Source organism: Peromyscus californicus, unplaced genomic scaffold, assembly GCF_007827085.1.
Source record: "Peromyscus californicus insignis strain IS unplaced genomic scaffold, ASM782708v3 Scaffold_1__1_contigs__length_55948999, whole genome shotgun sequence".
Taxonomy (NCBI): domain Eukaryota; kingdom Metazoa; phylum Chordata; class Mammalia; order Rodentia; family Cricetidae; genus Peromyscus; species Peromyscus californicus.
In genome coordinates, this window is record NW_026294492.1 from 20,221,472 (window position 1) to 20,245,104 (window position 23,633).

The window sequence follows — 23,633 nt, forward strand, 5'->3', positions numbered from 1 at the left end:
CGAGGCCAGCACTGCATGGTGCGGCCCTTCCCACTATGTGCGACCCGATCCAGAAGCCACTTCAGTCAGTCCCGCGTTGCTCTCGCTGTGTTCAGTTTGAGTGAACTTGACGCATCCCAAGCTCTCCTTTTGGAAAAGCCCCCTGTGCGAACTGGCCCGTGGTCTTGGAGGTTTCTCGCCACCCAGGAAGGAGATGCCTCTTTTCCCTACTCTCCACCTCCAGAGGCATCTTCCTCAGAGCCCGTCTGGGGAGCCTAGCCCTTCCCCACACGCTCCGTGGAGCTGAAGGCCCTTTCTGTCCGCCCCAAACCTGTCACCCCAGTCAGCCCATTGTGTGTGTCAGGGTCAGCTCTGCTCTGTCACATCCCTATGTCTCAGTGCCCTTGCCATGACTAAATGTGGGCTCCGGAATGACCCCGTGAAACCGCTCTCGGTTCTTGGCCCTGGTCCATTTCCACACTGTTCTTGCTCAGCCACTTACCAGGCAGGACCGGGCGTCCACAGTCCTGACACTCACTGCCCCCTGCCTGTCCTCTTCTTGATGCCCTCCTGAAAAACCTGAGCCTCCCCCACCCCCTTCACACTTCACTCTACGGTAGAGGAGCATCCCAGCCCGAGAACCCATTTTCTTGACTTCCCCAGGCCAGCCTGGAATTTTCCTACTTTCCTATTACTGCTTCAAGTTTGCCCTGGGCAGCCAAGAAAAAGCCCAAACCGAGGGAGCCAGGGCCTGGCCTGGAGCGGCTCTTTTATTATCTGGAGTCAGACATGATCTGAATACCATAAAGTTGCAATTCCATGGGCTTCTATTTGTTTGCCGAGTGGCACAAACACCACCACATTATTTTTTTTTAGATTATTTATTTAATTTAATTTTTATTTATTTTTTTTTTTGTTTTGTTTTTTTTCGAGACAGGATTTCTCTGTATAGCTTTGCGCCTTTCCTGGAACTCACTTGGTAGCCCAGGCTGGCCTCGAACTCACTGAGATCCGCCTGGCTCTGCCTCCCGAGTGCTGGGATTAAAGGCGTGCGCCACCACTGCCACCCGGCTTATTTAATTTTATTTTATGTGCATTGGTGTGAAGGTATCAGATCTTCTGAAACGGAAGTTACAGACAGTTGTGAGCTGCCATGTGGGTGCTGGGAATTGAACCCGGGTCCTCTGGAAGAGCAGCCAGTGCTCCTAACCCCTGAGTCATCTCTTCAGCCCCATCACCACCATATTCTATTATTAGAATACTTTCATTGCCCAGGAAGAAACCTCAGGCCCAACAGCAGTCACCCCCATTTCCCACCCCCCATGCATTTTCTCCCTGCCTCTTCACCCCCTAGCAACCATTCAGCTACTTCTGCCTGTGTGATTTGCCCATTTGGCCTTGTGTGACCATTGAAGCCCCATGTTTCAATCGCTTAAACAGTAAAGCGATGTCTTCACTCTAGTCCACAGTATACTCTTTTATTTTATTTTATTTTATTTTTTTGCTTTGATATAATGATTAAAATCCTTTGGGAAAGTTCATACTGTTAAACAGTTGCCCACCAAGCATGCTAAGGCTAGAACCTAGCTCAGTGGTTGAGGGCTTGTCTGTTATGTGTGAGGCCCTAGATTCAATCCAAATTAAAGAAGAGGAAGAGGAGAAGCCTGGTTATCTGGTGCCACGCTTTGAAAAGGACAGCTGATAGAACATCTAGACCTCTTTCTGTCTAGAGCAGGAACAAATCCCACAGTAGAATCCTTGAAGTAGATGGCTGACATCTAAGTAGCTCAGAAGGGAAAAGGTGATTGTGTTGTTTCCATCTCCGTGGCAAAACCCCGAGAAAACAGATTTGTTTTGGATCACGGTTTCAGAGGGCTCACGGTGGGCTGGCGCCATTTGCCTGTGGTGAGGTAGAATATCATGTCGGCGGGAACTCATGGCAGGGGAAGCTGCTCACTTCAGCAGAGTGACAAAGAACATAGGAAGGGCGAGGATAAGAGCATCCATCATCCCAGTGACCCTCTTCCTCCAACCAGGCCCACTGACAAATCGCCACCCCCCACCAAAAATGCCATCAGGTTATGAACCCATGCATGGGTGGATCCGCTGAGGTACAATGACTTCTCCAAAGCCCCACCACTGAGCAAGTCATTGCTCGGGGCCCAAATCTTCAACAAGTGAGCCTCTTGCAGAGAACACTTCACATCCAAACCATAACAATGTGGCTGTGGGGGTGCCAGCTGCCTTCTGTGTAGAGCCTGGCACTGTGTGGCTGCGAATAACTAACGCATAGCACAGCTGTAGGGCTGCCACCAAGAGAACCTTCTTGGCTGCCGGGATCCAACCTACAGCTTCGCTGAACTGGTGTTGGGATGGGTTTGGTAGGGAAAGGGCTCCATGCAGAGGGCTAGGTGTGAAGTGCCCACAGATCTGAGGAGCTGGTGGGATCAGTGTGGCTGGGAAAGGGGGCTTGAGAGGCAGAGAGAGGGAAACAGACAGAGAGATTAAAGGCGGCCAAGACCATGCCATGACACCGTTTCAATTTTTTTTTTTCTTGGCTCTTCCTTACTGGCACGTATCGGCTTTCCAGAGTCCAGGGCTGCTAGGCCTGAGGAGTGGGGCTGGAGACGTGGGTCATGAGCAGCCCTTGGCTTCATCTACAATAATTTGGGTGAAATTATTTACCTTAAAGCCCAGGCATTGCACTGAGTCTCTAGACTGCCCTCAGAAAGTACCTTCCTTTTCCTGTGCATTAAACTCCACAGCAATGCTTGGCCACGTTTGGCAAAGGTCTTTAGTATCTGTGTATGTTTAAGAAAAGGCTGTGCATACATGCAATGCATCTATTTCCTGTGGACTTGGAGTAAAATAACACCACATATTTTTCTTCCCCTTGGGAACCTTCCTTAGGTCTTTTGTGCTCCAAGTAGCTAACAAATAGCATGAGACAAGTGGCCTCTCCTCGACTATAGCATCTTGTTCCAGTTAAGATGTCTCGATTTTTGTGTTGCTTCCCATTTAGGCTGACCGTGGGGTCACCAGAGCATATTTTATGATATACAAGTTTTATCATAAAATGTGTATGGGCCTCAAGAAAGACCCTGCGTGGAAAAGAGAGTCCAGAGCCTGGAAAATGTAGCTCATGGTTTCTTGTGTTCGAGGCTAAGAAATTGTCAATGACTGAGGGTTTACAAGGACCAGTGCCAAGTATTACCACCCGTGTTATCATCGAGATTTCTGTAACACAGTCCTCTGCTCCCCCAGTCACCTCAGACTGAAATGCTAGCAGTCATGCGATTCTTGATGGCAGGGATCCCATAGTACCCATTTTGAACCCTGCCATCAAGGAAATTGAGGACCACCACGTGTCCTTGTCGTGTTTATTAATCATGTGTGTGCTATGGGTCAAGTTACTTCGCCTTTCTGAACATGATGGGCCTCATCCATTGCAGGGCTGCTGTGAGAACTAGGAATTAACTATAGTTAGCCCTTCATGGCGGCAGGCTCTAATTCCTGAGACAACCAAGTGGGGACTGGAAGGTATTTGGGGAAAAAATTGCATCTGTCTTCAACATGTACAGACTTCACCATCATTTCCTACAACGTAACAACTACGTAGATGGTATTAAAATTATATTAAAGAATTGTAAATAATCTAGAGAATACTTATTTTATATCGTTGTATGTGTTTAGTGTGTGAGGGTAAGGGGGTGTTAGTGTGCCTACGGAGGTTAGAGGACACTTGCAGGAATTGGTTCTCTTCATCCAGTCTGCGGGACTGAACCCAGGTCATCAGCACCTGGCAGCCAGCACCTCTCCCCACCGAGTCATCTTGCCAGCCCGAGAATGTCTAAAGTACACAGGAGACTGTGTAAACGTCCTCCTGTAGAAATGTATGCCATTTCTTAATAAGCTGCTTGAGCACCTTCAGATTTTAGCACCTTGGAAAAGGGGGATCCTGGAACCAGTTCTTTTCAGGGATGCCCGGATGACTGCATATAAAACCTACAGCCTGTGCTCGGCATGTGATAGTGCTGAGCAAAACCAAAAGGCTTTAAAGGGTGAGAAGTGAGACAGTCGGACATGCTGTAGGAAAATACCATGAGAAAGGGAGAAAGCAAGAAGGGAGTGAACTCCTGGGATAGCTGCCATGAGTACTGTGCCCCATTATGCAAATATGCACATACAATGTCCATTCTGGTCTTTTTTTTCTTTTTAGATTTATTTTTATTTTTGTATTATGTGTATATACCTATGTTTGTGCACATGACCACAGGTTCCAGTAGAGGCCAGAAGAGGGTGTTGGATCCCCTGGAGCTGGAATTACAGGTGGTTGTGAGCCACCTAACGTGGGTGCTGGAACCAAACTAGGTTCTCTGTGAGCTCAGTACGTGCTCTTAACTGTTTTAATGGTTGATATCTTTCTTTAAAAAAAAAAAAGAAAGAAAGATAGAGAGAAAGAAAGAAAAGTCTTCTCATTTGACCCACTAAACATAACCACCCCAACATGAAGTAACCCGTGGGGTGTCTCAGTCCCTATTTACACCATGCACATGTATGTACATATGGAGGTAGATGATTTTTGTTTTTGTTCATTTGTGAAAACGAACGGTTTGCAATGATCACAGTGCCTGCATTGGATTTCCATGTTAGTGAAATACATGTCTGCAACTTGTCTGGTCTGGTTGGAGATCTTGTTTATATATCAAAGGGATGGAGACCATTGCAGCTTACCAGACCATTGCCCACGGAAGGCCATCCCATCTGCTTCCAGTGTTTCTGTGTGACTACAAGCAGTGTTGCTGCGGCCATCCCTGTGGCTGTCTCCTCAGGTTCCAGTGTCTTTATCTGTGTGCTTAAAATCCTAGCAGTAGAGCCGCGGGGCTTTCAGAAATCTTGGTAGCGATCTCTCCCGGTGTCTCCAGAAAGGTGTGACACTTCAGTCTCCCTCAGCACCGTCTGAGACTGTCCTCATGCCAAACCTGTGCTCTCAACTCCTGCCCATGTCAGGAATCGCCTCACTGCTACTTCCTTCGCATGCCCTTGCAGAGGTTGGACATTTAGATTTGCTCCATTGTGCATTGCTCAATCCACACACTTTTCTCTTGTTTGCACATGCTGTTCCGATCAGTGTTTAAGAGCCCAGAGCTGTCACACGGACCGCACTCATTTTTCCCAGGCCACTAACTATTTACTTGGTGACTTTATTTCTGCGACGCTGTCTCGGTTTCTTTTCCTGTGGCTGTGATAGGGGGAAAACAGTTCATTTTATCTCACAGTTCGAGGTAGGGAAGTCAAGGCTGCTGGAACTTGAAGCAGCTGGTCACATCCCTGCTGCAGTCAGAAGTGAGCAGTACATGCATGTGTGCCCTTCCGTTTCTTGTCTCCATTTACACACCCCAGCATCCCCACCCAGGGAAATGGAGCCACCCATAGTCAATGCAGTCAGGATAATCCCCTACAGACCCGTTTCCTAGGTGATGCTAGACCATGGGTTCTCAACCTGTGGCTCTCTCGACCCCTTTGGGGGCCGAATGACCCTTTCACAGGGGTCGAATATCAGTTATCCTATATACCAGATATTTACATTACGATTCAAAACAGTAACAAAATTACAGTTATGGAGTAGCAATGAACATAATTATATGGTTGGGGGTCAGCACATCGTGAGGAGCTGTATTAAAGGGTGGCAGCAATGGGAAGGGTGAGAGCCACTGCTCTAGACTAAGTTGACAGTTAACACAGTCAAAGGCGTCTTTTACTTTATCAAGTTAATTGCACAGTATCAGAAAGCTGTCCTGTCCTTGGTGGTTGGGGTTTCCAGATTCAGCTGGAAAGGCTCCTCGGCTCCTTGGTTGGGGGTGTCATTTTGTGGATCATCCATCTTCTAGCGTTTATAATAGTGTTTTACATTCAGATAAATTCCAGGTAGATGACCGACTCGGGTATACTATAAGGTGGGATGCAAATTTAATGTCCTTCCTGAATAATAACCAGTTATGCCATCGTTGAGGGCGCGAGTCATTTTTCGCATTGATGTGAATTATCACTTCGGCTAGAGCGCTTTGGAGTCCTCCGCCAAGTTCTGTGTCCCCACGCATGATTTCGTCTAATCAAATGCTGCTGCCTCAGTTCTAACGACAGGGGTTTGAGAGAGTGTCAGAGCCCACAAAGGTTTCCTAGTGAGATCTGAGTTTACTTGACACAGCAGGGCTGCATTAGGGGATGGCTGGACCACGTGCATGGTCACCAGGTGTCTGGGATGGTCTGCACTTGGCTGTGCTGGGGGAGGTCTTTTGCTCCACCCCTTGACATTCCTTTAAAAGCCCTTTAGAAGAGACAGAAGGGACCGGTGGGTTTTGATCCAGGCCCTCCTGAGGCTATCCTGTATTTTTATCTGTCTCTTTCCTCTATATTTCTATCTAAATATTTCTCACTTCTCCCTCCTCAAGAGTACCCTGGAAGAAAAAGTGGTAGCTCGTCTCCCACAAGAGAGCGTATTTTAATACTTACTAAGGTAGTAAGTAGTCTTTAACAATCACCCATCTTAAAGATGCAGTCCATTGATGATTAGAAATATGTAGCCGTGGGACTGGAGAGACGGCTTAGCAGTTAAGAGCACTGGCTGCTCTTCCAGAGGACCGGGGTTCAATTCCCAGCGTCCACATGGCGGCTCACAACTGTCTGTAGCTCCAGTTCCAGGGTGTCTGACACCCTCACACAGACACACATGCAGGCAAAACACCAATGTCTATAAAATAAAAATAAGTCATAAAAAAAACCTAAATATGTAGCCATGATAGTGAGGAAACCTTCTGTGACTGAAGGAATGAATCTTTAGCCATTTACCGTGGCTTCTCCTCCCATCCCCAGCCCTAAGTGAAAAGTTTCCCTACCCTGATATTGGATTTCTCCGCCAACGCAATAAATCAGATCAGGCCGAATTAAAGTCTGGTTTTTTTTTTTTTTTTTTGGTTTTTCGAGACAGGGTTTCTCTGTAGCTTTGCGCCTTTCCTGGAACTCGCTTTGGAGACCAGGCTGGCCTCGAACTCACAGAGATCCGCCTGGCTCTGCCTCCCGAGTGCTGGGATTAAAGGCGTGCGCCACCACCGCCCGGCAAAGTCTGGTTTTTAAATCTGAGCAAAGCATTCCCGGGTGGTCTCAGAGGATGAGGGGAAACCACAAGGCAAGTCTGTGGGCCGGGTCTTAAACACCCTGTAGGCGTGGTCTTTGAGCAGCTCCTGGGAAGGAACCGCTGCTTGGCAGGCTTTCTCAGGGGGCGGGGTCCGGAGAGAGAGGCGGGACCGAGGTGGGGCTTCCACCTAAACCCCAAGGAAACCACCGCTCAAAACAGATCCAAGTAGAGAAGGTGCTGTCTGCAGAGGTGGGCCTTTTCTGGACCAGTCCTGCTGCTATTCTTCTTTATTATTAAGTGGTTTTTTTTAAAACCTTTTTCCCTATTGCAAATACAACGTTTTCCCATTTTTTCTGTTACCCACTTGCTAGGAAAAAAAGTACCTACTGTATTTATCTTAAATTAAAATAAGATAATTTTACTAATAGAATGTCAGGCCTTTTTATTTCCTTTATGTGTGCCTGTTGATGTATGTGTGAACACATACCTTTTCTTTCTTGGTTTTTCGAGACAGGGTTTCTCTGTGTAGCTTTACGCCTTTCCTGGATCTCCCTCTGTAGACCAGGCTGGCCTTGAACTCACAAAGATCCGCCTGCCTCTGCCTCCCGAGTGCTGGGATTAAAGGCGTGAGCCACCACCGCCTGGCTATCAGGCCTTTTTAAAGACTTATTTTATTTTATGTGTATGAGTGTTTGCCCGCATGTGTGTATATGAACTGTGTATGTGCCTGGCTCTTGAGGAGACCCAAAAAGAGCACTGGATTTCCTAGAACTGGAGTTACAGAAGGTTGGGAGCCACCATAGAAGTGCTGGGAATCAAACCTGGGTCCTCTGGAAGAGCAGGCAGTGCTCTTAGCCACTGAACCCCCTCTCCAGACCCCTACCATTAGTTTTTAAACTATGTAATTGTAATGAATTTACTCGTGTTTATCCTGAGGATTTTCCTTGCTACATTTTCTAGTAGCCTTAAAATATTACTTAATAATAGTGGTTAGAAGAGTCACCCCCCCCCATCCTATTCCTGTCTATCTATTGTAATGACTACAACTGTGTATGTGAGTGTGTGTGTGTGTGTGTGTGTGTGTGTGTGTGTGTGTGTGTGTTGGTGTCTCATGTACCCTCAAACTTGCTATTTAGCCACAGAAACCCTTGAACTCCTGATGCTATCTCTCCAGATTGTAGGTGTGCACTGATTCTTGTGTGCTGCTAGGGATGCAGTCCAGGTGCAGTGGTTTGAATAAGAATGGCCCCCCGTGGGCTCATCAGGGAGTGGAACTCTTTGAGAAGGATTAGGAGGTGTGGCCTTGTTGGAGGAAGTGTGTCACAGGGTGGGGGGGGTGATGGGCTCTGAGGTTCCAAAAGCCCGAGCCAGGCCCAGTATCTCTCTTCTTTGTCTCCGTCCCCTCTTCCCCTCTAGCTCACAGCTACTGCTCGGGTGCCTGTCTACATGCTGCCCCGCTCTCTGCCATGATGATAATGAGCTAACCCTCCGAAACTGGGCAAGCCCCCCCCCCCAGTTAAATGCTTTCTTTCGTAAGAGTTGCCTTGATCTCTGTGTCTCTTCACAGCCATAGAACAGTGACTTAAGACACCAGGACCTTGTGCTTGCTAGAAAAGTACTCTACCACTGAGCTACGTCCCCTGCCCTGGAATATTTCTTTTTTCATGTTTCGTGGGACGGTTTTATGTTTTTTTCTTTTTCCTTGGAAACCTGACCTCCTTATACTTCACAGTTCTGTTCTATGGTTAGAATTTTTACTTGGAGTGGCTTTTTGGCAAACGTTTCAGAACTTTTGTTCTGTTTACTTGCCTATTTTGGGATTGATCTGTTGATGTAAAGAATGGTGCTCCATGATCAGGAATTGTCCTTCTTTTGTGTGACAGACCTCAGGAGGCCAAAGCTTAATAAATCTTTTGATACTTCTATGCACCCTGTTTGCTGGAACTGTGTAAACAGCCTTTATTGAATTATCTTGGCCTTTTTGTCGAAATCAATTAACCCTCTGTAGGTGGTTCTATTTCTAGACTTTCTCCTATATCTTGCGTGTATCTGTCCGATCTCACACCAGTACCACACTACCTGGCCCTATAGCTTTATAGTAAATCTTGAAACCAGATTGCCTTCCTAATTTATCCTTTTTCAAAATTGGCTTGTTTATTCTAAGTCCTAGATTCCTGTTGGAATCCAATTATCACTATCTACAATGGCCTATTAGGACTTTGATTGCAAAGTCCTAGGGTGAATAGGGTAGATCCAGTGACCCCACTGGGGAGAATCGACTCCTTTATAGGAAGTCTTTACAGCCTGCAAACACGTTGTGTTCTATTTCATTTTTTCTTGAATCTCAAATTGTAATACTGTATCTTCTCATTATATAGATTTTTACCTATATCCTGTTCAGTGTGCCTCTTTAGATGTTATTTCAATGAGATGAACACATTTTAATGTGGAGACTGGTCTCACTCTGTCTACTTTCAGAGTGGCAATAGATTACTCGATTACCTCCACAGAATAAGGCCCAGTGGAACGAGCTAGGCCTGGAATAGCTGGGGTGGGGTAGAGGGGTGACAGGTGACAGACACTGGAACAGCTTCGCTCTCCTGGGAAGAGCAGCTGTGATGGAGGGGAACAGCTGGGCGATAACCCGCAGGCATGTGGTGTGGAAACAGGTGGGCAGGCACCGTGGTGATGAGAACCTAGTGCAGGTAGGGAGGGGAGGCAGGCATCTGATGTCAGGAAAGAGCGTCAACAGCAGAGTCCCCAGACACAAACAAGCCCTTTCTCCCTGCAGGAGGGAATGTCACCAAGCAAGAAGCCAGTTTACCACATTACAGGAAATAAGATAGTAGCCCTTTACAACCAGGGCCCAGGGCCAGGAACTCAGCACGTGACTGGGTAGCTGGGGTCTGACTGTCAGGGCCACAGAGTTGCTATCAAGGCTGGTCTAGCACGGTCTGGAGTCTCTGTGATGGACTCTAAACTTGCCTTAAGAGATGGTCCTTAGCTTCAGTCCAGAATGGCCAGGGACCAGGCACAAAGGAAGACTGGCCAGCTCTTCTGGGAGGTCAGGAGGGATAAACAAGCATTGATAGGAAAGAATTGGAGTGTCTGACCACAGCTCTCGCGGCAGGAACAGTGAACTGGTGTTGGAGATGGGTGAAATGCACACACAGACAGCCACACCTCTGTTCCCACATTGGACTGGCTTTCGGGGGACAGCACACGCATCTCTTCTGATATATATAGCACATTCCTGCTCAAGATGCTTCATAACCCTGCCCTTGTCTGGAAGGGACGGCTCTGGAACACTGAAAGGTGACTTCCACTTTGCAGACTCGCCCCCGAGGAAGAGCCTTGAAACTTCATTCTATCACTTATCTCTTCCCCCATTTGTTCAAGGAAGGCAGCCTCCGGGTAGGCTGGATCACCGGGTGGGATCGGTGCCTGTTTTGCAGCCATGTGGGAAGACACCACGTGTCTGAGGTTTCAAGAAGCACAATGGAGGCCTGGCGGTGGCGGCACACGCCTTTAATCCCAGCACTCGGGAGGCAGAGCCAGGCGGATCTCTGTGAGTTCGAGGCCAGCCTGGTCTCCAAAGCGAGTTCCAGGAAAGGCGCAAAGCTACACAGAGAAACCCTGTCTCGGAAAAAAAAGAAAAGAAAAGAAAAGAAAAAGAAGCATAATGGAGAAAGGGGGGGCCACTCGCTACTGCTTGCCCAAGGGGTCCTGGCATTTACTCTTCTCATTGAAGATGTCTTGCTGCTTAGGGCCAGGCAGGGTGACTTTCACTAAAGCTGGGGACACTGGAGCCAGGTGGAGGCAGAACATGATGATCTTTGTTGGGACCAGTGAGATACCAAAGTAGAAATTGCCAATAGGCCAAATGTTCTCAATCTGTGGGTCGCGACCCCCTTGGGGGAAGTCACATATCGGATATCTAGCCTATCAGATATTTACATTACGATTCACAACGGTAGCAAAATGACAGTTATGAAGCAGCGATGAAATAGTTTTATGGTTGGGGGGGTCACCACCCCATATTAAAGGGTCGCAGTGTGAGGAAGGTTGAGAACCACCTCAATAGGCCACTTGCTGCACACGTTCATTGTTAAATAAGTGTGCAAGAGGCAGTAAGTAGGTCGCCGGGGAATTTGACTGCTCTGGCACAAGTTTCTTCCACCTGTGTTTTTGTGCTGCTGACCCCACTAGCCAGGGCTCCTGCTAACTACAGAATCACATTACTGTAAAAAATGCCTTCAAATCCAAATAGTGAGGCGCGGCTGTGTTCCGCTCCTCCCCATGTCTATGATACTATGCGATGCGTATTACATATAGAATATTTTTATTTTGAGACAGGGTCCCGTGTCACCTGGGCCGGCCTCAGACTCACTTTGTAGCCAAGGATGACCTTGAACTTCTGATCCTCTCGTCCCCACTTCCTCTGAGTGTTGGTAATATAGGCATGCGCCACCGGCCCTAGTTTTCTGCAGTTCTGAGGGTCAAACCCAAGGCTCTCTGCATGCGCTGTATCTGCTGAGCTACATCCCCAGTTTTCAGTTTTTTGTTTTTTTTTTTAATCAAGATGCTTTAGCTAGCATTCAAAATCAAGTTTTCACTCTGACATTTTCATACTTATATATCACTGTACTCTGTTCATATTCACCCCATTACTCTCTCTTGTCTCCCCTTCCCCTCATTTTCATGATGTGTGTGTGTGTGTGTGTGTGTGTGTGTGTGTGTGTGTGTGTGTGTGTGTCTCAGGCAGTCTTGAACTTGTAGTGGAGCCCAGACTGACCTCGAACTCACAGTCCACTTGTGTCTGCCCCCCAAGTGCTGGGATTGTAGGCGTGTGTCGCCAGGCCTGCTGTGGTGCCTGCCTTGTTCACTCACTCTGGGCGTTGTTCCTTTTCCTCTGAGCCCTCGTGACAGGTATAAAATGGAAGCTCACCTTGATTTGCATTTCTCTGAATATTAATAAAGGTGAACATCTTTTCATTCTCTTGTTAGCTATATGTATTCTCCTCTCCCAAGAGCTTGTTGCTCCAATTCTTCTGTCTTCTCTATTGGAGGATTTTTCCTCTGATGATGTGTAAGCAGGCCTGTATGCTGCAAATGTTAATCCTTGATTTTATGTTGGGAACATGTCAGGACCTGTTTTTATTTATTTTTATGAAAAGCAATTTGTAGTACCTTTTGCAGTATTACAATTTCCCAGTATCATACAGTCTTAGCTAAATCAATCTTATTCTTTCTGGTTTTGGATTCCACTGCGGAAATACCCATCAAGTTTATAAATACCTCTTCTACATTTTCTTCCAGTGTGCTTTTTTTTTTTTTTTTTTTTTATCTAATGATGACACTTCTTTGCTCAAGACCCTGGCAAACCTTCCTGCTGCCCTCAGAGTCCTGGCCACATGTGGGCCCTGCCCTTTAGATTCCCACGCATGACGTGCACCAGTTGTCGAATGCACAGAGCCAAATGGCCTCTGGGGCTGGCTCCTGTCTGAAATTCCCTTGCTTGGCCCCTCCCATGCCCCAGGGAGCTCAACAACCACCAAGTTTCAGCTCGGAAGCATTTCCGAGAGGCGGTCCTCTCCTCCAGTCAGAGCTGAGTGTGTACCCACCTTCCTCAGGGCTGATATACCTCGTCTGGTTTCCATCTCATATTGGAACTGTCTGGCTATGCATTTCTTCCTGCTATAAACCTCTGACTCATTGACTGTCAATGCTACCTGTCACCTTGTACAGTGCCATCGGATGGTAGGCAGTGACCTTGTTTCTGTTTGTTTGTTTGTCCCATCCCCGTCCGAGTGTGTGTGTGTGTGTGTGTGTGTGTGTGCGCGCGCGCGCTATGTGTGTGTCTGTGCCAGCTATGATAAAATACCTGTAGGAAACAACTTAAAGGAAAATGTGTTTGGCTCGGAGTTTGAGAGGACGGCACCTGGCATGAGGGGGGAGGGCGCAGTGGAGTCCGTGGCAGTGGATCATGAGGCTGCTTGCTCACACCTCACACATCACGCAACAGAGAACTCAGGCCTTAAGCAGGTGGCTGTCACCTTCAAGGCTCACCTCCCAATGACCCAGTCCTCTAGCTAAGTTTCACCTCCTAAAGGTTCCACAACCTCCACCACACAGTGCCACCAGCCAGGGACCAAGTCTTCAAACACACGGGGCAGAGGAGGGGGTCCCCACCGAACTGTGGCACCCTGTCTCTGTAATCTGGATTACAGTTTAGCAGGATCACTGTTAGAGCAGTGTAAAGAGATCCACACACCAATTAGAGTATTCATGAAGTAGCAATGTCGTAGTTCAGGTAAGCAGTAAGCTTGAGCCCAGTGGGACAGATGAAAAACATCTGTTTAGTAGACAGGAATGAGCTGAAAGTGCTTGAGTGTCATGCTGGGTTTGAGGTGTCTCCTAAACAGTCCACGTGAGAGAGAGAGAGAGAGAGAGAGAGAGAGAGAGAGAGAGAGAGAGAGAGAGAGAGAGAGAGAGGGTCAATGTGGTAGCCCATTAGCACCATCCAGACCTTGGATTATTATATAATTATTTAGAATTACTCCTGTCCTTACCCCTTTTCACAAAGCCTGTGACCTTGCCTGGTCATTACCACCACATTATCTGCCAAGTGAAATTAGATCATCCATGGCCAGCTGTGAGGCAGGCGCCCTGAAATGCCATGTACTAGATAGAGTAGTAGTACTCAGGGCCAGGTCTCTGTTCTCCGTCTCCTCCTTATCATTATGGGTTAGTTGCCTCTCCTGACTGGACTAAAGGATTTCAAGAAAGAAAGCAACAATCAGCTTTTTGAAAAATTGTATTTATTTAATTTTCAAGACAGACCCTGGCTATGTATACTTTGGATGTCCCCCTCCATTCTTTCCCTAAAAACATTCAATCCCTTCCTACCTCTGTTCCTTCCTTTTCTATTCTGCCGGCCACCTAGTTAACTCAGGGCATCCTCAGCCCTGACTGCCATAGACATGGCTTTTCTGCCTCCAGGCAGCTAAAGATCCTAAGACCGGTGTCCCATCACATTTTTATCCATGCCTTACATTGGCTGCTGCTCTAGCTGCTGCTCACACCCCATGAGCTGTGTCTCTCAGAGCAGCAGCTGCTGGCTCTGCACTCCTAGACTTTACCCCGTGTCTCGAAGCAGCTTCCTCATCCCAGACCCACTTCTAAGGCCCCAAGACTGTGAACGAACTTGCCACCCCAGCCCACACTGTTTGCTCCTTCCAGAAAAAATGAGAGGATGCCTCCGTGGTCCTCTCCCAAGTCCTTGGCCCGCCACTGGCCCACAGGACTCTCAATGAGAAGCCTTCTTGACCATTTCTTTTGGCTCTTCTTATGACCAGCTCATCTTATGACCAACCCTTGATGCATGCAAAGCGCCACCCCGCTGGCTTATCCGTCCTCCGGCCCGTGTTTAGTGAGTCCCTTCGTCTCTCTCAGAAGGGTGAAGTGGATTCAGGAAGGCTCAGCTGTCAGGGGACTGAGTCCTAGGGACTCGCTCAACCCTCCTCGGCCACAGCAAGAGTCACAGTGGTTGCCTCAGAGGGCTCTTGTAAGCGTTTTTGAGGCTGACATGCCAAGGCGCTCAAGAGTTGGGACGCACTGATCGTGCTGATGTCACCCGACAGCCACAGCTGTGTGTTCACAGGGATGAAAGCAGTTCCAAGGCTCCTGGCTCTACCTTAGGCTGAAACCCACCCCGTCTCCTCCTCTCACACATCCTCGGAAGCCTTGGTCTTTTCACTCGCTCCCTGTTTGTGTCCCCCGAAGACAGGGGCCCATCCTGACTTTGTTTCGTTTTTAATTTTAAATGTCTAATGAATTACATCTAGGAATTCATTTAACGGTTTAAAGACAAATTCGAAGCCAGTGTCTGTCTGTCACACCCAGCTGTGTGACAGGAGGTCTTGAGCCCACCGCCACAGTCCCCTCTCCCTACCTGACAAATAGAATTACTGTCCTGACCTCACGGGCCATGGGGCCCTTGGCTTTTCTCCACATTTCACTGCAATATGCCTAACCACTCTAATTCACTTTTGCCTGGTTCAATCATTGTATTAATGAGGTCATTCTGTATACACGAGTTCGTGTGTACCTTGTCCCCTCTAATACTGTTTGCAAGGATTGCATATGGCAATAGTTCATACTAATTTTCAGTCGAAATGAGAAAAAAATGCAGTTCTTTTTTTATCTTCCAGTTCAATCTAAATCTAGATTTTTAGAAGGTAATCCAGGCTTGTTTGCAGTTAGGAAAACTTGGGTTTGTTTGTTTTGTTTTTAATGATTTGTTTACTTTTATGAGCATTGGTGTTTTGCCTGCACGTATGTCTCTGTGAAGGTGTCAGATCACCTGGAACTGGAGCTACAGACAGCTGGGAGCTGCCATGTGGGTGCTGGGAATTGAACCTGGGTCCTCAGGAAGAGCAGCCAGTGCTCTTCTTAACCACTGAGCTGTCTCTCCAGCCCTGGGTTTTTGTTGTGTTGTTGTTGTTGTTTTCCTGCTTGTGACTATCAATATCAGAACATAGGTCTCCACTTGAGAAGAATCCGTTGCCTGTTCCCTCCTGGCTCGGGACATCTGGCCCTCCACACCGTGGCTGGCTTCCGGGAAGCCGCCACTCTGGAGGTCTTTGAGCCGCAGCTGCTTCCTTCAAAGGGTGCTGGGGAAATTCTTTCTAGGGTCTGGAGACAGCTGGCTGGGGCCCTGGAGAGCTCAGTAGAGCTGAAGAATCTGCCGGGGATCAGGGAGGGGACTGTGGGATGGTAGTGAATGCTGGTCCCTAGTTTTGGGTGTTCTCTGGCTAAAGCCTCAGTCAGGGTCTAGAGTCCTTATCCCCTATGTATACATACCTCTGTCAGCCTTCTCTGGGGTCTGGGGGACCAGGATTGTAAATGTGGGGTTTCGTTGTACTTACATTTCTTCAGAATACTTGACCTCTAGACATTTAGAAAGAGCCAGTGTCTGCCTCCGTGGTCAAGGCAGTACCCAGAGATGTACAAGATGCCTATGGGCATCGATGCACAGTGAAGGTTACCTGTCCCAATCTATCCCAACCCACCCCCAACACACACAAACACATACCACACACACCACACACACGTTGAACTCTGGCTTCTGACAGCTGCCAGTCCCGTCCCGCCCCCCCCCCCCCCCCCCGTCCCCCTCTTCCCCCCCCCTCCTCCCGTGCCTTACAGCTAACCTCGCTGAACAAGTGTTCTGTGATCCACTTCTTCCCACCCTCTCACAGCTAATCCTTGGGAATGTAGCCTCTGTCCTCTTCAGACTGCTGCTGCTGCTGGCTCATTAGGGCCGGCCACGCTGATCCAGGCCAATCCAGATGAACTGCTGGGATTAAAACCTCTTACTTGATCTTAGCCTGTTAAGGACTCGGTGCCCTTGGATTCCACTTCCTGAAGCGACTTGTTCCTTTATCTCCTCCCCGGCCTGAGTGGAAGAGGCAGCTGCTCTAGGGTGGGTGGGGTTTGTAGCAGCAGCTCCTTTGCCTTGAGTTAGTTTTTAAACTTTTCCAAATACAAAATACCTGGTCCAGCCATCACACGGGCATCCTAAGAGCAGGGCTCTCTTCCTTGAAAGTCTCTTAGGGCTCTAAGTCCAGTCACCTCAGGCCTCTCCCACTCTCTTTGTGGTGCAGTGACCCAGGAGGGACACTACTACAGATGTAGATGCTTTGTGGTCCCCAGTTTCCAACACCCTGTGCCAGTCCTCCACCTAAACGATACCCTCTATGGGCCTGATGCTGCCCAGCCTCCAAGTTAAAGAAAGAGGTCCCGGGGGACATTAAGAGGATTCTTTATTAGCCAGTCTGGACTATTAATGTATTTGTGGGTACAAAGGACCCAAGATGATGTCACAACTTTCTAGTTGCTGTGTCTAGGTATCCCTTTTCTGTATTTAGCCTTTCTTCGTGTCCAGATCCCTGTTGTCCAGATCCCCAACCAGTCTTTGGAGATCCCAGACAAAATACAGAAGAGCTGCCCTTTGGTCCTCCCAGTTCCTCTCCCCATGATGATGAGGTTCTGCTTGCAGAATCCCTCAAAACCTTTTGCCTGAGTCTCCCAGCTGACCCAAATCAGGCCTGTCGGTCACTCAAGCCAGCTCTCCTGGGCAGTCACACTGGCCTGGGGCTCACAGAAAAGTCCAGTTTTCTGGGGAAATTGACAGGATAATAAAATTTGTTTCAGCCGAGCTGCGTCCCTACTGCCTGTGGAACATTCCAGAAGGGTCTGGTGGGTACCTGGATAATAAGAAATGGAATGGGTTTGTAGATTCCTGCTTATTTTAAAAAAAAAAAAAAGTAAGGAAAGAAGGAAGGAAGGAAGGAAGGGAGAGAGAAAGAGAGAGAGAAAAGAGAACCAGGGTTGGTGAAGAGCTTGGCCCAGGGCAGGTGGAGTTTGCTTGTGGAACATCAGGAGAAAGACACAGGAGTGGAAACAGCTGTGACTTTTTTTCTTCTTCTTCTTCTGTGATCACCTAGTTGTCATTGACACCAAGGAGTGCTTGCCTCTCTCAGAGGAGCTGCCGGGACTTGGCTGATGGCAGTGCAGAGCTGCAGGGCCACCTGCATGCCTTGCTTGTATGTCCTAAATATTCTGAGTTTTAGTTTAATGCTGGAGATTGAACCCAGGACCTCCCACATGTTAAATGCATGTTCTACCCCTGAGCTGACCCCATAAATACCATTTAAAATCTACTCAAGCCGGGCAATGGTGGCGCACGCCTTTAATCCCAGCACTCGGGAGGCAGAGGCAGGAGGATCTCTGTGAGTTCGAGGCCAGCCTGGTCTACAAAGTGAGTTCCAGGAAAGGCGCAAAACTACAGAGAAATCCTGTCTCAAAAAAAACCAACCAAAAAAAAAAATCTACTCAATTGTTGATAAAGTTATTAAGAATTAATTATAAAATTTTATTGTGTTTTATATTAGTTAAGTACTATTTTGTGCTTTATAAATTTAGAAGTCAATTTTACTTAAAAAAAAAATTGGGACTAGAGAGATGGTTCAGTTGGTAAGAGCACTTGCTGTTCTTCCAGAGGACCAGGTTCAGTTCCCAGCACCCACACGGCAGCTCACAACTGTCTGTAACTCCAGTTCCAGGGGATCTGATGTCTTGTTCTAATGTTCATAGGCACCAGTCATGTACATGATACGCAGACAGACAAGCAAACAAAACACTCACACATCTAAAATAATTTATCATATTTAATTTATTAACTTAAACTCAGCATTCCCCCACTTGCCTCCAAGTTCCCGACTCTGCTTTTCAGGATCTGTTGAAGCTTTGATTTGTTGTTATGTTTTTAACTCAAAAGCAGATCCTTTCCTGAGTGGCTCCAGGGTGCTGGTCAACCCTCCCAGTACTCCCTTCCTTTTTTTTTTTTTTTTTTTTCTTTCGGTTTTTTGGTGCCAAGATCAAACCAAGAGTCCCACATACTAGGCAAGCTCTACCACTGAGCCACACCCCCGTATCCTCACACCCTTTGAGGATGGCTCTCTCATGGAGAAAGCCGCTAAATACCATGTCTCTGTTGCTTTCTTTTGTGCTGATTAGAAGGAAAAATAGCTGCAGGTTTTTCTGTTCACGTTATTCTGAAACAGCTGTGAGTGTTGACCCCAAGGCAAGTAGTAACTACTTAGCTCGACACCAGCCAGCTCATGTCAGCTTCCGATCGCACCAGCTTCTTTCAGCCCTCAAATTGCCACCCCCAGCTAGCAGTTGGGTTAGTTTAAATGCCACGGGAATGCCTTTTTTTTTTTTTTTTATGTCTTAGGGTCAGGTTATATGGCAAGCCACAGTCACTACCCCCCCACACCAGCATCTCCTCCCCCGCCCCCGCCGCCTTCTCTCACCTCACTTTGCAAAACAAAAGCAGGCTTTATTAAGACTCGTCACCGAAACGTGAAGAAATCAAGCGGAAAGAGACACACCCCAGAGTGGGCAGGGTTCCCAAGGGAGGAAACAAGTCCCCACACACTTTTGTGCCGGCTTCTCTCAAAAGAGGAAACGGGAGCCAACCAGTGCCTGTTAAAAACGGGAATCTGTGTCTTAACAACCGATGCCGAGCTCGTGTTGAGGCCCTGGTGCGGGAAGGGGCCCCGTTGCACCCCTGTGCGGGTGCAGCCTCCCGCTGAACTGCTGCGGGGGAGGGCGGGCCAGCTGCGCGGCACAGACCCTGCGGGCTTCCCTTGTCTGGCGCCTCCCCACAGGCCCCGGGGAGCTGCGGAAGGTGATGACAGCAGACGTTTCCAAAGGGCAGCAGGCCCGGGGTCGGCATTTCCTTGGCAGAACACCGCCGCCTTCGAGGAGTCCAGGGTGGGTGCCTTTCGTGACTGCTGCCTTCACCTTGACGGTCTCTGTAGGCAGGATGCTCCCGGGGCAGATTCTGCATTGGGAACGCCCACCTGCCGTTTCCAAGGGGCGGGGCTTCTGCCGTTCAGCAAGCCTGTTGCTGGATAGCGGTAATTGTTGCTATTTTGAACCCGAAGAGGCTCTCTTGGAAAGATCTCGCTTCCTGCTCACAGTGTTGCCTCCCGCCCAGAAAGCCCGGATCCCACCTTGACACGTCCCCTCAGCACTCACCCGGGACTGAGTGAGGAAATACAGACACCAGGCCACAGAATCAGGAAATCTGGGGATGCAAGCTGTGTGCGGTTAGATAAATCTTGGCACATCACGATAGGCACCATCTTGCTGTTGAAGGCCTCACTGCTCATGAATAAATTTTAGAATTTTTCAGATGCCTCAGTTTGCAGGGGAACACTACCCTTGTCCCTCCTGGAGAATCCTTTGTTGATAAAAGTCCGGAGACTGGAGAGAAAGTCTCACCAAACTGGACAATAGGTGCAGTTCTGGGATGCCATTCTTTATTCCTTCTAATGGCATTTTTTTTTTTTTTATCATTTCTGCCGGAGACAGAGATGTGTTCTGAATTCTTTTGCCTTCACAGACAAATGACCGTCTGATTAAAATTTTTGTTGTTGTTAAATGTATGGGCCAGAAGCCGCTAAATGCGGTGACATTTATTTCAAGGCCCAGTTGTCCCTTAATGGTGATTTAATTATAATGCCCATTACTGTCTAATGTGATGTTTAGTCTATTCAGAATGACAGAAGGGAAAAGCATGGATTTGGTGATTTGACAGTTCTGAAGCCTGGGAGTGCTGAGGTCAAGGTACCCACTGATTTGGTTTTTGATGAGGGTTCTGTTCCTGGCTTTTGGGGACAAATGCGTTTATGTTGTATCCTCATGGGGAGGAGAGTGAGAGTGAGATATCAGACTCCTGCTTCTTCTAATAAAGATACTAATCCCACCCGTAAGGGTTTCACCTTGTAACCTAATTACCTCCCAGAGGCTCCCTCTCTAAGTACCATCCATAGCCCTGAGGATTCAGGTTTCAAGCTTGGGAGGGTAGCGAACCTGTGGGCCAGATATGGGCTCTGTCTATGGAGTCGCAGCGTGATTGGGGGATAAACTGGGTGATCTGGTAAAAATCAATACTGACATTCTGTACGGTGTCCCTGTTCTTTTGATTGGAACCTTCTGACTAGAATGCTGCCTGGGCCGGCTGGCTCCACCAGAGCAGAGGGACAGAATAGGCAGGGGCATTGATGGCGCTAAAGAAGATTTGAAGGCTATTACAATTGATGATGCTAAAGAGAGTATATTACAATTGCCTTCAAACCTCTCCCTTTTGGACCAGCATATCCACGCCGACTCCATTCTGTCCCAGACCCTTCCACATGCAGACGGCTGGCAAAGCTGTGGAGAGATGCCAGGAACACCCTTCTTTTGTTTAGTTCAGCAGAGCTGAGCAGGGCAAGCTGTAGGAACAGGTGCTAATGAGGTTACGGGGGAGGTGAGAGGCATAATGAATGTCAACAGCCCACAGCAGGGGGACCTGGAAGGGCTTGGCATCTTGGCGGCACAGACTTGAAAATGTAGAAACCTGTGGGAGGATCCTGATGTCAGAAGGCTTCCCTACCATCACTGAACAAGCTGCTCTCTCCCATGCCAGCTCTGGTCTGGTAGACTGGGAAAGGCACCCAGTTTGAACCAGTATCCGTCAGTGTTTACCTCTTTACCATTCGGTGCGTCTGCAAAGTGGTTACCCATGTCTCCCTCACACAGTAGGCTGGATTTCCTCAGAGCAGGCCCTGGGTCTTTTCCACAATTGTGTCCAGTAAAAAAAAAAAAAAAAAGAAAAAGGAACGAAATTACAAACGATTTCAGTATTGCATTTAAAGAAATAGTCTCCATATGCTTGAGCAGGGATGTGCTAAACAACTTTGCCTCGGTATTATCTGAACAAGGCAGGGCAGGTTGAGGGTGTTCCAGGATAACAGTCCACTGTGCCAGGGGGAACCAGAAGTCAGGATGGTGCTTACGGAACTGGGTCCAATCCTGCCTCAAGGCTAGGCTGTGGTTAATACCTAAGTGGCTCCACTGGGCAGCTGTAGATCTGGGAGCTAGGCCATCCCGCTCCATATTGGTAGCATAGCTTAAGGCTAAGAGTGTGTGCATTCGTATTTGTATGCCAAGGATGCTGTAACAAAATGTCACAGACTGGGTGGAGTAAACAGTGAAAACTTAACTTGCTTCTAGTTCTGAGGCTGGAAGTCTAATTTGGGGAGGGCCTAGCTGGTAGATTCCTAAGGATTTCCATGTTTATCTATCTATCTATCTATCTATCTATCTATCTATTTTAGGTTTTTCGAGACAGGGTTTCTCTGTGTAGCTTTGCGCCTTTCCTGGATCTCGCTCTGTAGACCAGGCTGGCCCCGCCCAGCCCATGTTTATTTTTTTAACATTCTTAGAAAGAAAAAGAAGAAGAAAAAAATGACCATCTGGTGTTTCTTACAAGGGCACAGATCCCATCAGGTCAGGGTTTCTTCAGCCTATTTATAACCTCTTTTAACTTTAGAGATTCATCTGCAGATACAGCCCCCTGCCCCTAGGGGATAAGGCTTTGGCATACACACCCGAGGGTGGAGAGATATGAGGGGAGGGGCAGATGAAATCCTGAATAAATACATGTTGACACCAGGACGGCCATGTCAAGGACCCCAATGCCTCAGGCTCACGGAAATGGCAAGGCCTTCCCAAGGCCTGTGTGCGGATGTTGACGTGTGTGCAGTGTCAATCACAGCTCCCTCCTCCTGTGGTTGAGTAATGAAAGAGTTTCCCCCTCAGTGGTTCTAAGTGCAGTCCAGCCTGACTATCCAAGGCTGGCCCAGCCCTGGAGGATGGTGTCTCCAGACCGGGAAAAATGTAGGATTTACCTGCTAGTCTTCAGGGGAGCTATCAGGGCAACATTTGCCTTCAGGGCTTCTAACTGGGAAGTAGTGGGGGGCGGGGGGGGGGGGCACATGTTTAGATGGGCAGCCCAGAGAGAAGGGGAGGGTGTGCTGGAGCCCTCTGAACAGCGATGGCTCTTCTGAGAAAGGAGGGCATGGGCCTGCCAGCTGGCCTGGATCACCTTACATCCCTCCTGGCTCTCTTTAGGGGGCGGGCGGGAAGCTTTCAAATATCAGTTGGGCACATTGGTGCACGCCTTTAGACTTTGGAGGCAGAGGTAAATGGATCTCTGAGAGTTCAAGGCCAGCCTGGTCTACATAGGAAGTTGCAATTCAGCCAGAGCAACCTAGGGAGACCCTTTCTCAAAACAACAGCAAAAGCCCAAACAAACAAACAAACAAACAAACCAAGCAAACAGGGAGAGTCAGAGGAGGTGCCTTCGTAGAGAGGACAGTAGGATCGAGTCCTGAAGGACCAGACATTTACCATGTATGAAAGTGGACTTCAAGCTGGGTATAGTGGCGCGTGCCTTTAATCACAGCACTCAGGAGGCGGAGGCAGATGAATCTCTGTAAGTTCTATTCTACAGAGTGAGTTCCAAGCCATTCAAGGCTACATAGTGAGATGATGTCTCAAAAAAAAAATTTGAGTCCTAAATCTCTGGGGTTACATGCTTGGCCATAGGTCATAGGTGTTTTTTCAACAGTTCAACAAGTTTACTACTTGGTAGCAGCCAGCTGCCATGGCTTTATGGGTAATAGACTTTTGAGGCCTATCCAGGGCCATGAAGGCCACTGACTATATGAAGAATGTCAAGAGTTAGATAGTCGTGGGGTTTGGAGAATGTGGCTCTCTGAGACATGCCCTGGGAGCCATGTATACCATAGAGGTCTAGAGAGATACTGGTCATATAAACCAGATTGGTTGACCTGGTTATTTGTTAGTCACAAATTCCTTAGCAATTTCAGCTTTCTCACCTGTAAAATGTGACTCCAAAAAGTAAAATTTTGGAAATAAAAGTAAATAGTGGATATGGGAATGTTTTAAACTCATATAGCAAGCTGGCATAGGGTTACATACTTGAAACCCCAATACTTGGGAGGTAGATTGGAAAGAACAAAGTTCAAAGCCAGCCAGGACTACAGAGGGCTATATAAATTCAGATAGCATTTTGGAAAGGTAAGAAGTGATG

At 47.9% G+C, this 23,633-nt stretch overlaps 1 protein-coding gene across 3 annotated transcripts in view; it reads left to right on the plus strand.

Annotated features, from left to right (window-relative positions):
* Positions 1-23,633, plus strand: part of Dpysl5 (dihydropyrimidinase like 5) — an 86,818-nt gene that overhangs the window by 11,588 nt on the left and 51,597 nt on the right. The window lies entirely within an intron of this gene.